The sequence below is a fragment of the Aquarana catesbeiana genome, linkage group LG01 (assembly GCF_042186555.1).
Source record: "Aquarana catesbeiana isolate 2022-GZ linkage group LG01, ASM4218655v1, whole genome shotgun sequence".
In the NCBI taxonomy this organism is placed as follows: Eukaryota; Metazoa; Chordata; class Amphibia; order Anura; family Ranidae; genus Aquarana; species Aquarana catesbeiana.
In genome coordinates, this window is record NC_133324.1 from 949461038 (window position 1) to 949474189 (window position 13152).

Genomic DNA, 13152 nt, shown 5'->3' on the forward strand with positions numbered 1-13152 from the left:
GCTGGAGGGAACCCTCTGCTGAGGGGCTCTGCCCCTGGGTAGAAGACAGAGCAGACAAACAAGAGTGAGAGAAGCTGAAGACTCTCATCCCTTTCCAGCCTCAGCTAGGCTTAGCATAAGCCATCCTGGGAGCCAGGATTGGGACCTGTTCAGCAGGAGGTCTGTGCAGCAGTCACTTAAGCTTCAAGGGGTTGTAAAGGTTCAGGGTTTTTAAAAAAACAAAAAACAAACATGCCATACTTACCTCCGCTGTGCAGTTGGTTTTGCACAGAGTGGCCCCGATCCTCCTCTTCTGGGGTCCCTCAGCGGCGCTCCTGGCTCCTCCTCTTCTTGAGTGCCCCGTCGGAGACGTGCTCTCCTTCGTGGACACCCGTGCAGGTGCTTCCGTGTCCTGCTTCTGCATCTATTCACATAGAAAGCAGGACTTGGCCCCGCCCCCTGGCGCCTGCATCATTTGATTTGATTGACAGCACCGGGAGCCAGTGGCTGTGCTGCTATCAATCTATCCAATCAGGGCAAGAGACACCGGCCAGAACTGGTGTGCTCGTTCCCATTGTGGGAAACACAGGGCTCAGGTAAGTATAACGAGGGCTGGGGGGGCTGCTGAGTGACAGAAGGTTTTGCATCTTAATGCATAGAATGCATTCAGGTGAAAGAACACGAGGGTTTACACCCCTTTCAGGATTTACCAAAGGGCCTGAGTGTCAAGGGGAAGCAGGCCGAACCACTACTCCCCAGAGCCTGATATAGGAGAAGCAGGAGAAGCAGCAAGGTGCAATATCCCACTTGCTCACTACCAAGCAGGGCCGGACTGGTCAACCGGGATACCGGGAAATCTCCAGGTGGGCCGGTGGTCTGGCTACCCCTGCGGCCGCTGTGAGGGCAGCGGCGCCTGAAAGAAATATGGCTGTGGGGCCGGGCCGACGTGCAACTAAGCAGACGCCAGCGCTGTTCCGAAGTTAGCCGTGCTCGGGTAAGCCCATACACGCTCGGCAATTTTCGGAAATGCGGTCAGAGGCTGCAGATGGTACAGGAGAGGTCAGAGGTCAGAGGCTGCGGCCTCTGACCTCTCCTGTACCATCCGTAGCCTCTGACCTCCCATGTGCCATTCGCAGCCTCTGACCTCTCCTGTACCATCCGCAGCCTCTGACCTCTCCTGTACCATCCGCAGCCTCTGATCATCTCTTGTCTTATATCACGACTGCAGTCTGGAGCGGAGTCAACAGTGGGAGTGGTGCAGGGATGGGGGTCATGGGAGAAGTCAGACATGTATGGACTGTGGAGAGGAAACTATGGGATAAAACCAGAGCCACCGAGCTGGAGCCGACTGACTGATCCCTGTACGGTGCACCTGAGAGGAGGTCAGTGACAGCGCCGCCAGGCCTACCTGAGAGGGGGGGGTCAATACAATATTGTAAGGGGGCACTGATATAAAGTTTTATCCCTTATATCAGTAAACCCCCGTACCTTAGTGTTTTTCTTTCTGCAGAAGGTGGTCTCTGGTCAGCGGCGCCTGAAAGAAATATGGCTGCCGGGCCGACGTGCAACTGCGCAGGTGCCAGCGCTGTTCCAAAGTTAGCCGTGCTCGGGTAAGCCCGTACACGCTCGGAAATTTTCGGAAATGCGGGCGCATGCGCAGTGACACGATGGCGCCGGGCGGCGCCATTTTTAAAAGTAAATCGGTTACGGCGCTCAGTGATGACTCGTCTGGTGGCGTGTGCCTCTTCCTGCGTCCCCCCACAGCCTCTGACCTCCTGTCCCCCCCCTGCAGCCTCTGACCACCTGTCCCCCTGCAGCCTCTGACCTCCTGTCCCCCCCTGCAGCCTCTGACCTCCTGTCCCCCCCCTGCAGCCTCTGACCTCCTGTCCCCCCCCTGCAGCCTCTGACCACCTGTCCCCCCCCTGCAGCCTCTGACCTCCTGTCCCCCCCCTGCAGCCTCTGACCTCCTGTCCCCCCCCTGCAGCCTCTGACCACCTGTCCCCCCCCTGCAGCCTCTGACCTCCTGTCCCCCCCCTGCAGCCTCTGACCTCCTGTCCCCCCCCTGCAGCCTCTGACCTCCTGTCCCCCCCCTGCAGCCTCTGACCACCTGTCCCCCCCCTGCAGCCTCTGACCACCTGTCCCCCTGCAGCCTCTGACCTCCTGTCCCCCCCCTGCAGCCTCTGACCTCCTGTCCCCCCCCTGCAGCCTCTGACCACCTGTCCCCCCCTGCAGCCTCTGACCACCTGTCCCCCCCCTGCAGCCTCTGACCTCCTGTCCCCCCTGCAGCCTCTGACCTCCTGTCCCCCCCGCAGCCTCTGACTTCCTGTCCCCCCCTGCAGCCTCTGACCTCCTGTCCCCCCCCTGCAGCCTCTGACCTCCTGTCCCCCCCCTGCAGCCTCTGACCTCCTGTCCCCCCTGCAGCCTCTGACCTCCTGTCATCCCCTCCTCAGCCTCTGACCTCCTGTCATCCCCTCCTCAGCCTCTGACCTCCTGTCGTCCCCTCCTCAGCCTCTGACCTCCTGTCTCCCACCCGCAGCCTCTAACCTCTCCTGTCGTCCCCTCCTCAGCCTCTGACCTTCTGTCATCCCCTCCGCAGCCTCAGCTCCTGACATCCCCCCCGCAGCCTCTGACCTCTCCTGTCATCCCCCCGCAGCCTCTGACCTCTCCTGTTGTCCCCTCCGCAGCCTGTGACCTCCCATGTACCATCCGCAGCCTCTGACCTCCCATGTACCATCCGCAGCCTCTGACCTCCCATGTACCATCCGCAGCCTCTGACCTCTCCTGTACCATCCGCAGCCTCTGACCTCTCCTGTACCATCCGCAGCCTCTGACCTCTCCTGTACCATCCGCAGCCTCTGACCTCTCCTGTACCATCTGCAGCCTCTGACCTCTCCTGTACCATCCGCAGCCTCTGACCTCCCATGTACCATCCGCAGCCTCTGACCTCCCCTGTACCATCTGCAGCCTCTGACCTCTCCTGTACCATCCGCAGCCTCTGACCTCTCCTGTACCATCCGCAGCCTCTGACCTCCCATGTACCATCCGCAGCCTCTGACCTCTCCTGTACCATCCGCAGCCTCTGACCTCTCCTGTACCATCCGCAGCCTCTGACCATCTCTTGTCTTATATCACGACTGCAGTCTGGAGCGGAGTCAGCAGTGGGAGTGGCGCAGGGATGGGGGTCATGGGAGAAGTCAGACATGTATGGACTGTGGAGAGGAAACTATGGGATAAAACCAGAGCCACCGAGCTGGAGCCGACTGACTGAGCCCTGCATGGTGCACCTGAGAGGAGGTCAGTGACAGCGCCGCCAGGCCTACCTGAGAGGGGGGGTCAATACAATATTGTAAGGGGGCACTGATATATAGGTTTCCCCCTTATATCAGTAAACCCCCGTACCTTAGTGTTTTTCTTTCTGCAGAAGGTGGTCTCTGGTCACCAGAGTCCTCCAAACATTCCCAGAGTCCCCCTTTACATCATAGTCTGCAGGATTCCACCTTACAGTGCAAGGGGGAACTCTGATGTAAAGGGCAATTCTGCAGACCCTGATGTAAGTGAGAACTCTGATGTAAAGGGGAAAGCAGTGGACTCTGATATAAGTGGGGTCTCTGGTCACCAGTGCCCCCCTTTTATATCAGAGTTCCCGCTTAGATCATGATCTGCAATGTTCCCCTTCAGTCAGAGTTCCCCTGCACTGTAAAGGGGAATCCTCCTGATATATGGGGGGAACTCTGTGTTGGGTTATATTAATCTGACCTTCATGTAAGAGGAGAAATATGGTGTTTGACTTTTGTTTAACTTAACACATTGCTAATAGCAGTTTATTGCTTAAATATTGATATTTGCACTGAAACCTGCCATTTATGGCACCTTTTTTTTGCAGTATCAGTAAAAAATGTGCCAGTAAATGCCATGATTTTTGCCAGTAAAAAAAATTAAAAATTGCTGCTGTTTGTAAATTCCATGTCTCTCTTATCTATATATAATACACTCTTCAAATGTGCTTTAAAATGCATGGTTTTCCCTTTTGTGAACAAGAAAATAACGACGTTATGCGGTTGGGCTGGTATAAAAATGCTATGGGGCTGGTATGAAATTATTTCCAGGGCTGGTTTTTACTCCCAGTCCGGCCCTGCTTCCGTATCACAGCACCTTTCTCCCATTCACCTTAGCACTTTAATCACAGATCCTTCCTTCCACCATTTCGCCGACCCCCCTGGTCACAGCACCTCTCTCCCATCCACCTTATACATCACATCACAGCATCTCCCTCACGCCTGTCTCACCAACTTCCCTGGTCATAGGACCTCTCTCTCACCAACCTCATCCCCCTACATCACAGCACATTCCTCTCATTCAATGTAGTTTTTATTCACAGATCCTTCCTTCCACCATCTCATCATCCCCCCTGGTCACAGTGCCTCCCTCCTGTCCACCTTATTCTTTACATATCATCTTCCTCACTTCCATCTCACCAACTTTCCTGGTCATAGGACCTCCCTCCCATCCACCGTATTCCCTACATCACAGCACCTTCTCAAGCCCATTTCATATATTCTCCTGGTTATTTCATTTCATTCTCCTGGACATAGCATCTTCCTTCCCTCTCATCCCCCCAGTTACACCACTTCATTGGACACCTCACTCTCATTCCTCCCTGGCCAACTCACCTAGATCAACCTCCACTTACAGCTTTTTTCTTCCCTGGTCACTTCACCCTCCAATCACAGCACATCCCTTCCTGACCACCTCGCCCCCAGCTTACAATGCATCCCTCCTTGCCTACTTCTGTTCCCAATCGCAATGTGTTCCTCCCCAACAACCTCCCTTCCACCCACAGTAATTCCTCTCTGCATCCATCATTTACCCTCCGCTCAAAGTACATCCCTGACAGTCACCACTCCATCACCATTACCACCTAATTCTCTCCATCAGTGCCAACAGTTCCTCCGCTCCACAGGCCTCCCCTCTGCTGTCTCTGTCCCCCTCCATTTTCATGCTACACTTCACACTAACCATCAGCCCAACCCAACCAACGTACCTGTCCTGGAATAGGGAGACTTTTGCTAATAAGAATAGATTTTTTGTCTTACAAATAAGGCTGCACCCATGACAGAATTCCCAGAGTATCACGAGCTTTCTAAAGTGGCAGCACAGTAGAATCAGCAACCACTAAAAAATAAAAAATAGCACTTACACTTGTCCTCCTGTTTCTTACGCATTGCCCTGGGAGCAAAACAATAAAGTATCCTTCCATGTCCTCCGTGGAATCCTGAGTGCCCCCTCATAAATGCTGTAAGAGAGGACAGATGATGAGGGATAAACACCATTATACAGACTCTACAGGATACTTGTGGATTCCTCACCATGATATGTGACTGTGGTCATCAGGGCTGGAAGAATATAAAGTGTGTCTAAACCCGAAACCAAAAATGTGATATATTACAGCTCAGTACTTAGATGTGGTGGCTGCATTCATTTTCTTTTTTCAGACGTTTTTCCTTTATTTATCACCTGGTGGTCCTACAAATAACATACTTCCTGTTTCTTCTTGCCTACACCTTTTTTCTCCACGGTGGGAAGCCATGGTTGTCACCCAGGCTGGACTTTAACCGGTTCAATACCGGGCAATTTCACCCCCTTCCTTCCCAGGCCAATTTTTAGTTTTCAGCGCTGTCGCACTTTAAACGTCAGTTGTGCGGTCGTGCGACGTTGTACCCAAAAAAAATTGACGTCCTTTTTTCACCACAAATAGTGCTTTTTTTAATGGTATTTGATCGCCTCTGCGGTTTTTATTTTTTGCGCTATAAACAAAAGAAGAGCGACAGTTTTGAAAAAAACACAATATTTTTTACTTTTTGCTATAATAAATATCCCAATTTTTTTTTTTAAAAACACATTTTTTCCTCAGTTTTGGCCGATACGTATTCTTCTACATATTTTTGGTAAAAAAAAAAAATCGCAATAAGCGTATATTGATTGGTTTGCGCAAAAGTTATAACGTCTACAAAATACGGGATAGATTTATGGCATTTTTAAAAAAAAAAATATTTTTTAATTTTTTTAGTGGCGATCGCGATTTTTTTTGGTGACTGCGACATTATGGCGGACACATCGGGCACTTTTGACACATTTTTGGGACCAATCACATTTATACAGCAATCAATGGGCACACGCACCGAGTCCCGAGGAACGCGGTGGGCGCGCACGCGCGCCCCCTACACTGCCGGGAATCCCAGGACGTCATATGACGTCCACCCAGGATGGGAGATCCCATCTGTGGACGTCATATGACTATGGGCGGGTAGGGAAGTGGTTAAACGCGTCCACCTTTGTTCATCTCCAGTACATGGTGGATGGATGAGATTAGTAGTTTACACAATAAATGATAATATTTGTGCTTTCATTTAAGAACTAGGACATAGCCAGGGCCGTCTTCACTGGGCAAAAGGGGCCCCAAACTCAGTCATCGTTGAGGGGCCCAAGGCAGCTTCCCCTTGAGCCCACACATAGTTGATAAGTGGATTCGGGAGGGCCCAAGACAATGTTTGCCCAGTGCCCAGTCAATATTAAAGACGGCCCAGGACATAGCATTTCTGGCATGATCAGAAAGTATTTTCTGTACTTGCTGAAAATGTTCTGCCTCATATAAGTACTGAGAAGCTACATTATATTAAATGTTTGTTTTTTGGTTAAGATACAATTTACCACAGTACTTAACGGGGGGTTAATAGTTTTCTGGCCACTGATTAGAGATGTAGCCTACAACACAGTCCTGACTTCTTACGTTTCTCCAGAGGCGTTGCTAGGTGGCAAAAAGACCAGGGGCTTCACCCCAAAGTCCAAGGCCGGCACGGGGTGGGGGGGCTCTAGTGGCACTGGGTTTTTAGGCTGGGTGGTGGGGTTGTGTGGCGGGGGGTAAGCTCACTTTCTGGTTGCTGCTTGGCTTACCAGTGCCCATCAATGCTGATCACTAAACTGACCTACCTACCTGACATACATACACTGACCTACCTGACACACACTGACCTACACTGACCTACCTGACATACACTGACCTACATACACTGACCTACCTGACATACACTGACCTACATACACTTACCTACCTGACATACACTGACCTACCTGACATACACTGACCTACATACACTTACCTACCTGACATACACTGACCTACCTGATATACACTGCCCTACCTGACACACACTGACCTACCCAACATACATACACTGACCTACCCGACATACATACACTGACCTATCAGACACACAGTGACCTACCCGACACACACTGACCTACCTGACACACACTGACCTACCTGACACACACTGACCTACATACACTGACCTACATACACTGACCTACATACACTGACCTACCTGACATACACTGACCTACACACACTGACCCACCTACCTGACATACACTGACCTACCTGATATACACTGACCTACATACACTGAACTACCTGACACACACTGACCTACCTGACATACACTGACCTACATACACTTACCTACCTGACATACACTGACCTACCTGATATACACTGCCCTACCTGACACACACTGACCTACCCAACATACATACACTGACCTACCCGACATACATACACTGACCTATCAGACACACAGTGACCTACCCGACACACACTGACCTACCTGACACACACTGACCTACCTGACACACACTGACCTACATACACTGACCTACATACACTGACCTACCTGACATACACTGACCTACACACACTGACCCACCTACCTGACATACACTGACCTACCTGATATACACTGACCTACATACACTGAACTACCTGACACACACTGACCTACCTGACATACACTAACCTACACGACATACACTGACCTACCTGACCTACATACACTGACCTACCTGACCTACACTGACCTACCTGACAGACATACACTGACCTGGTACCTGACATACACAGATTGACTGACCTACCTGACCAGGAGGAGACAGACTTCATGTGTCCAGGTCCTGCAGCAGCAGCTCAGCCGTGGTGCTGGTGTGCGGCAGCTAGAGGAGAGGAGGAGAGCCGCCTGCCCGAGCGCCGAGCGGGGATCGATGTGGCATGGCAGGCCCCTTTGTAATGCCCGCCTTCTGGTGCCTTCTTTCTGTTCCACTCACAGCGAGCTGGGAGAGGGCAGAGATTGGAGGAGTGCAGGCGCAGGGGATGCTGCTCAGGGTGGCGGTGGCGGTGTCTTCTCTCACTCTCCCTCCCTCCTGGGCTCTTCCCGGCTGCCGAGGTATCCCCCTCCCTGCTGCTCTGCACTCCACGCCGCCACCGGACCAGCGGTGGGACGCTCCAGTTCAGAACTCGCAGGCCAGGCCCCACGAGCCCTAGTGCGGAGGAGGAGGAAGTGCAATCCTCCTTCGCTTTGAATTCCGGGCAGTGTGGGCACAATGGGCAGTGACGTCACTGGTTGCTAGCCGCTAGGCGGCTATAGCAACCAGTGACCAAGAGTAGAGTCAGACGGGGGCGGAGCTGGAGCCGGAGCCAGCGCTACCACGGCTCAGTCCGCCCCTGTCCCCTGCATTCTGGACCGGAACAAGAGACTCGGGGCTATTGGCCCCAGGCTCGGGGCTGTAGCCCCAATAGCCACCCCCTAATGACGCCTCGTTTCTCTATATTTCTGAGTGAGAGGAGCCATGGAGTCCCTGCCTGGAAGGGTCAGCAGGAAAGTCACTGAGTAAAAACAGAAAGTATTATTTGAGGAGTAATTCCCTTTTCCCTTTTGTGAACAAGAAAATAACGACGTTATGCGGTGGGGCTGGTATAAAAATGCTATGGGGCTGGTATGAAATTATTTCCAGGGCTGGTTTTTATTCCTAGTCCGGCCCTGCTTCCGTATCACAGCACCTTTCTCCCATTCACCTTAGCACTTTAATCACAGATCCTTCCTTCCACCATTTCGCCGACCCCCCTGGTCACAGCACCTCTCTCCCATCCACCTTATACATCACATCACAGCATCTCCCTCACGCCTGTCTCACCAACTTCCCTGGTCATAGGACCTCTCTCTCACCAACCTCATCCCCCTACATCACAGCACATTCCTCTCATTCAATGTAGTTTTTATTCACAGATCCTTCCTTCCACCATCTCATCAACCCCCCTTGTCACAATGCCTCCCTCCTGTCCACCTTATTCTTTACATATCATCTTCCTCACTTCCATCTCACCAACTTTCCAGGTCATAGGACCTCCCTCCCTCCCAACCACCGTATTCCCTACATCACAGCACCTTCTCAAGCCCATTTCATATATTCTCCTGGTTAGTTCATTTAATTCTCCTGGACATAGCATCTCCCTTCCCTCTCATCCCCCCAGTTACACCACTTTATTGGCCACCTCACTCTCATTCCTCCCTGGCCAACTCACCTAGCTCAACCTCCACTTACAGCTTTTTTCTTCCCTGGTCACTTCACCCTCCAATCACAGCACATCCCTTCCTGGCCACCTCGCCCCCAGCTTACAATGCATCCCTCCTTGCCTACTTCTGTTCCCAGTCGCAATGAGTTCCTCCCCAACAACCTCCCCTCCACCCACAGTAATTCCTCTCTGCATCCATCATTTACCCTCCGCTCAAAGTGCATCCCTGACAGTCACCACTCCATCACCATTACCACCTAATTCTCTTCATCAGTGCCAACAGTTCCTCCGCTCCACAGGCCTCCCCTCTGCTGTCTCTGTCCCCCACCATTTTCCTTGTCAAAAGAAGTTTATTGAGTATACAATATTATAAAGATACATAAAGTAAGTTTACAAGGATCTATAAAGTAAGCTCATTGTTTTACAGTAGGGTTTATATAGGTAAATATCATGAAATTTCAAATATTAAACATTGGGTTCACGTAAACCTAAATTAAAGATATATATCATTTCCTTAGTTACTTTTGTAGGTATTTAAATGATTTATACCTACTATACATATTGTTTACAGGTAGAGTGTATATAGGTCAAATAAATTCTGATAATGAGCTTTAATCGTAAGGTGGAGAAAAGGAAAGAGAAAGAAGAAAAAGGGTTGAAAGGTAGAGGTATGGTCCACAAGGTTGTCCCGCTCGTCAGTTTATTATTCTTTTTAGTTCTCTTTGAAGCCTTAGAATGGGTGTCTCTGTAAGTCATTTAATCTGTTACCATGGCAACAGGACAGAGTCATTGAAGTTTGACAGGAACTGTTGTTTTATCCAAGGATGCCAAAGTTTTTCAAATTTTGGAATTTGATTTTGATCGATGGCTACCATCTTAGCATGGGACATTGTATTATTCATTCTGTGAATTGTTTCTGCTAGTACCAATGTAGGAGATTTCCATGCCTTGGCCACTGTTTGTTTTGCAGCCGTTATTAGTTGGATCATAAGTTTGAATTGAGAGAGTGTTAACCATTCCGGTTTTAGATTAAGTAAAGTTATATATGGATCTGGTTGTATTATTTTTTTAAATATTTTAGATGCAATCACGAAGACTTCCTTCCAGAAGGTTTGGATTACTGGGCACGTCCACCATATGTGTAAATATGTGCCTATTTCTGGGCATCCTCGAAAACAAAGAGCTGAGGTATTAGGTGAATATTTTGCCACTCTAGCGGGTACAAGGTACCAGCGAGTTAGGACTTTATAATTTGTCTCCAGTGCTAAGATGTTGGGTGAAGATGACTTAGATGTGAGCCATATGTTAGACCAGTCCATGTCTTCTAAAGTTCGTCCCAGGTCCTCCTCCCACCTCTGAACGTAAGAGGGTCTATTAAGATTTGCTACTCCATATAATTGATTATAAAGTGATGAAATTGTACCTTTAGCAAATGGATCTTTTGTACAGATTGATCCAAAAATGGATAATTGGGTTAATGGTGTATCCCCTTTAGGAATGGTGTATAGAAATTTTTGATTTGGAGATATCTAAATATCTCAGAGTTTGGTAGATCATATTTTTCTCTAAGTGATGGGAATGAAAGGAATGATTTAGATGCTATGAAGTCATTTAGTGTCTGAATGCCTGATGTTGTCCAAGCTTTAAAAGAATTTGGGTAGATCCATGCCGGATAAAAGGCCGGATTTCTGATAAAAGAAAGGAGAGGATTGTGTGGAGATTGTAACTGATATTTGGTTTTTAGTTTATCCCAGAGAGATAAGAAGTGTTTAGTTATGGGATTATGAATTTTAAAGCGGTCTTTAGGATCAAGCCATAATAAATTTGATATTAATAGAGGGTCATTTTCTGAAGCCTCTATAAATACCCATAATAGGATTTCCTGTTTTGCATGGTATTTGGACAGACTGGCCAAATGTGCTGCTCTGTAGTAGTTAGTAAAATTAGGGTATCCCAGGCCTCCTTTATTTTTGGGAAGATGTAGTGTGTGTATAGGTATACGTGGTTTAGAAGAGCCCCATATAAACGAAGTTGCTCTTTTTTGTACTATTCTCAAAAAATAGGAAGGAATTTGAATAGGGAGGACTCTGAATAGATAAAGCAATTTGGGTAGAATAGTCATTTTGATTGCATTAATCTTCCCTATCCAGGATAAAGGAAGTTGCGACCATTGTTTTATTAGATTTGTGATCTGTCTTAATACAGGAGGATAATTGGTTGAGAATAAGTCAGAATGAGATGCTGTTAAATGAATTCCAAGATATGGGATTGATTTTTCTGCCCATGTGAATGGGAGTGCAGCCCTAGCCGGGATCAATTCCATGTTTGTGTGTGAAATATCAAGCACTAGGCATTTCTTAGGATTAATCATAAGGCCGGATAGGGCTGCAAATCCATCAAGAGCTGGTATTAAGTTAGGACCAGAGACCTGTGGTGATGATAGAAAAAGTAATATATCGTCTGCAAATATACATAATTTGTGTGTAATACCTCCTACTTCAATGCCAGTTATAGTTTGGTTTGTTCTGATGTATTGGGCCATGGGTTCGAGTATAAGGGCAAATAACAAGGGAGATAATGGGCAACCCTGTCGGGTACCTCTTTCGATATTAAAGGCATCAGATTTGTATCCAGCATATTTTATATAGGCTTTGGGTTTATTATATAATGCTTTGATCCATGTTAGAAAGTGGGGTCCAAAACCCCATTTTTGTAATGAATATTGTATATATTGCCAGGATACTGTGTCAAATGCCCTCTTAATATCGAGAGATAGAAAACATAAAGGGATTTTCCGTTTTTTAGCAATATATGCCAATAACACTGCCCTGCGTATATTATCGCCTGCCTGTCTATTTGGCATGAAGCCTACTTGATCTCTATGTATTAATTTTCCTATAATGCTATTGAGGCGTTTTGCTATTATTTTTGCTAATAATTTAATATCAAGGTTTAACAGAGAGATAGGCCAATAATTCACACAGGAAGTATCATCAGAAAGGGGTTTTGGGATCATACAAACAATTGCCATTAGTGTTTCTTGCCGAAAAGAATGTCCTTCTAGAAGTTTGTTAAAAGTTTCAGTGAGAATGGGAGAGAGTATTTCTGAGAATGTTTTATAGTATAAAGCCGAGTAGCCGTCTGGGCCTGGTCTTTTGTTAAGTTTTAGGTCTTTTATGGCGTTAGTAACTTCATCTATAGTTATAGGCTCATCCAAACTGTTTTTTTGATTCTGAGATAACTCAGGTAAGGTTATTTTTGAGAAGAAGGATTCAGACTCTGTAGGATTAAATTCATTGTTTGTCTTGTATAAAGTTGCGAGATGTGAGTGAAATTTATGGACTATTTTAACTGGATTACAAGTGTAACATTTTTTGATAATTTCAAACGTATTGGTTTGAAAGATTTGTTAGTTGAATTTAATGCCCGAGCCAAATATGTACCTGGTTTGTTTGTATTCATGTAGAAATTGTGTTTGGAGCGTTTGAGGGATTTATCAACTGACTCAGTGAGAAATAGATCGTATTCCAATCTAGATTTTTCCAGATGAGATTTTGTACTCTGAGATGGATTATCTTGGAATGATATGTAGGCTGCATTAAAATTGAGTTCTAGTTTTTTTGCTAGATTTTTGCGTTCCCGTTTAAATAGTGCCATTTGTCTTTGTATTGTACCACGCAAGACAGGCTTATGAGCTTCCCACAGTGTTATTGGGGAGATTTCTGTTGTATTATTAATTGATATGTATTCCTTTAAAGCTTGTTCAATGG

The 13152-nt window shown here is 47.8% G+C and overlaps 1 pseudogene; it reads right to left on the reverse strand.

The window, feature by feature from the left end:
• LOC141121618 (von Willebrand factor A domain-containing protein 5A-like) overlaps positions 1–13152 on the reverse strand; it is a 115016-nt pseudogene that overhangs the window by 16053 nt on the left and 85811 nt on the right.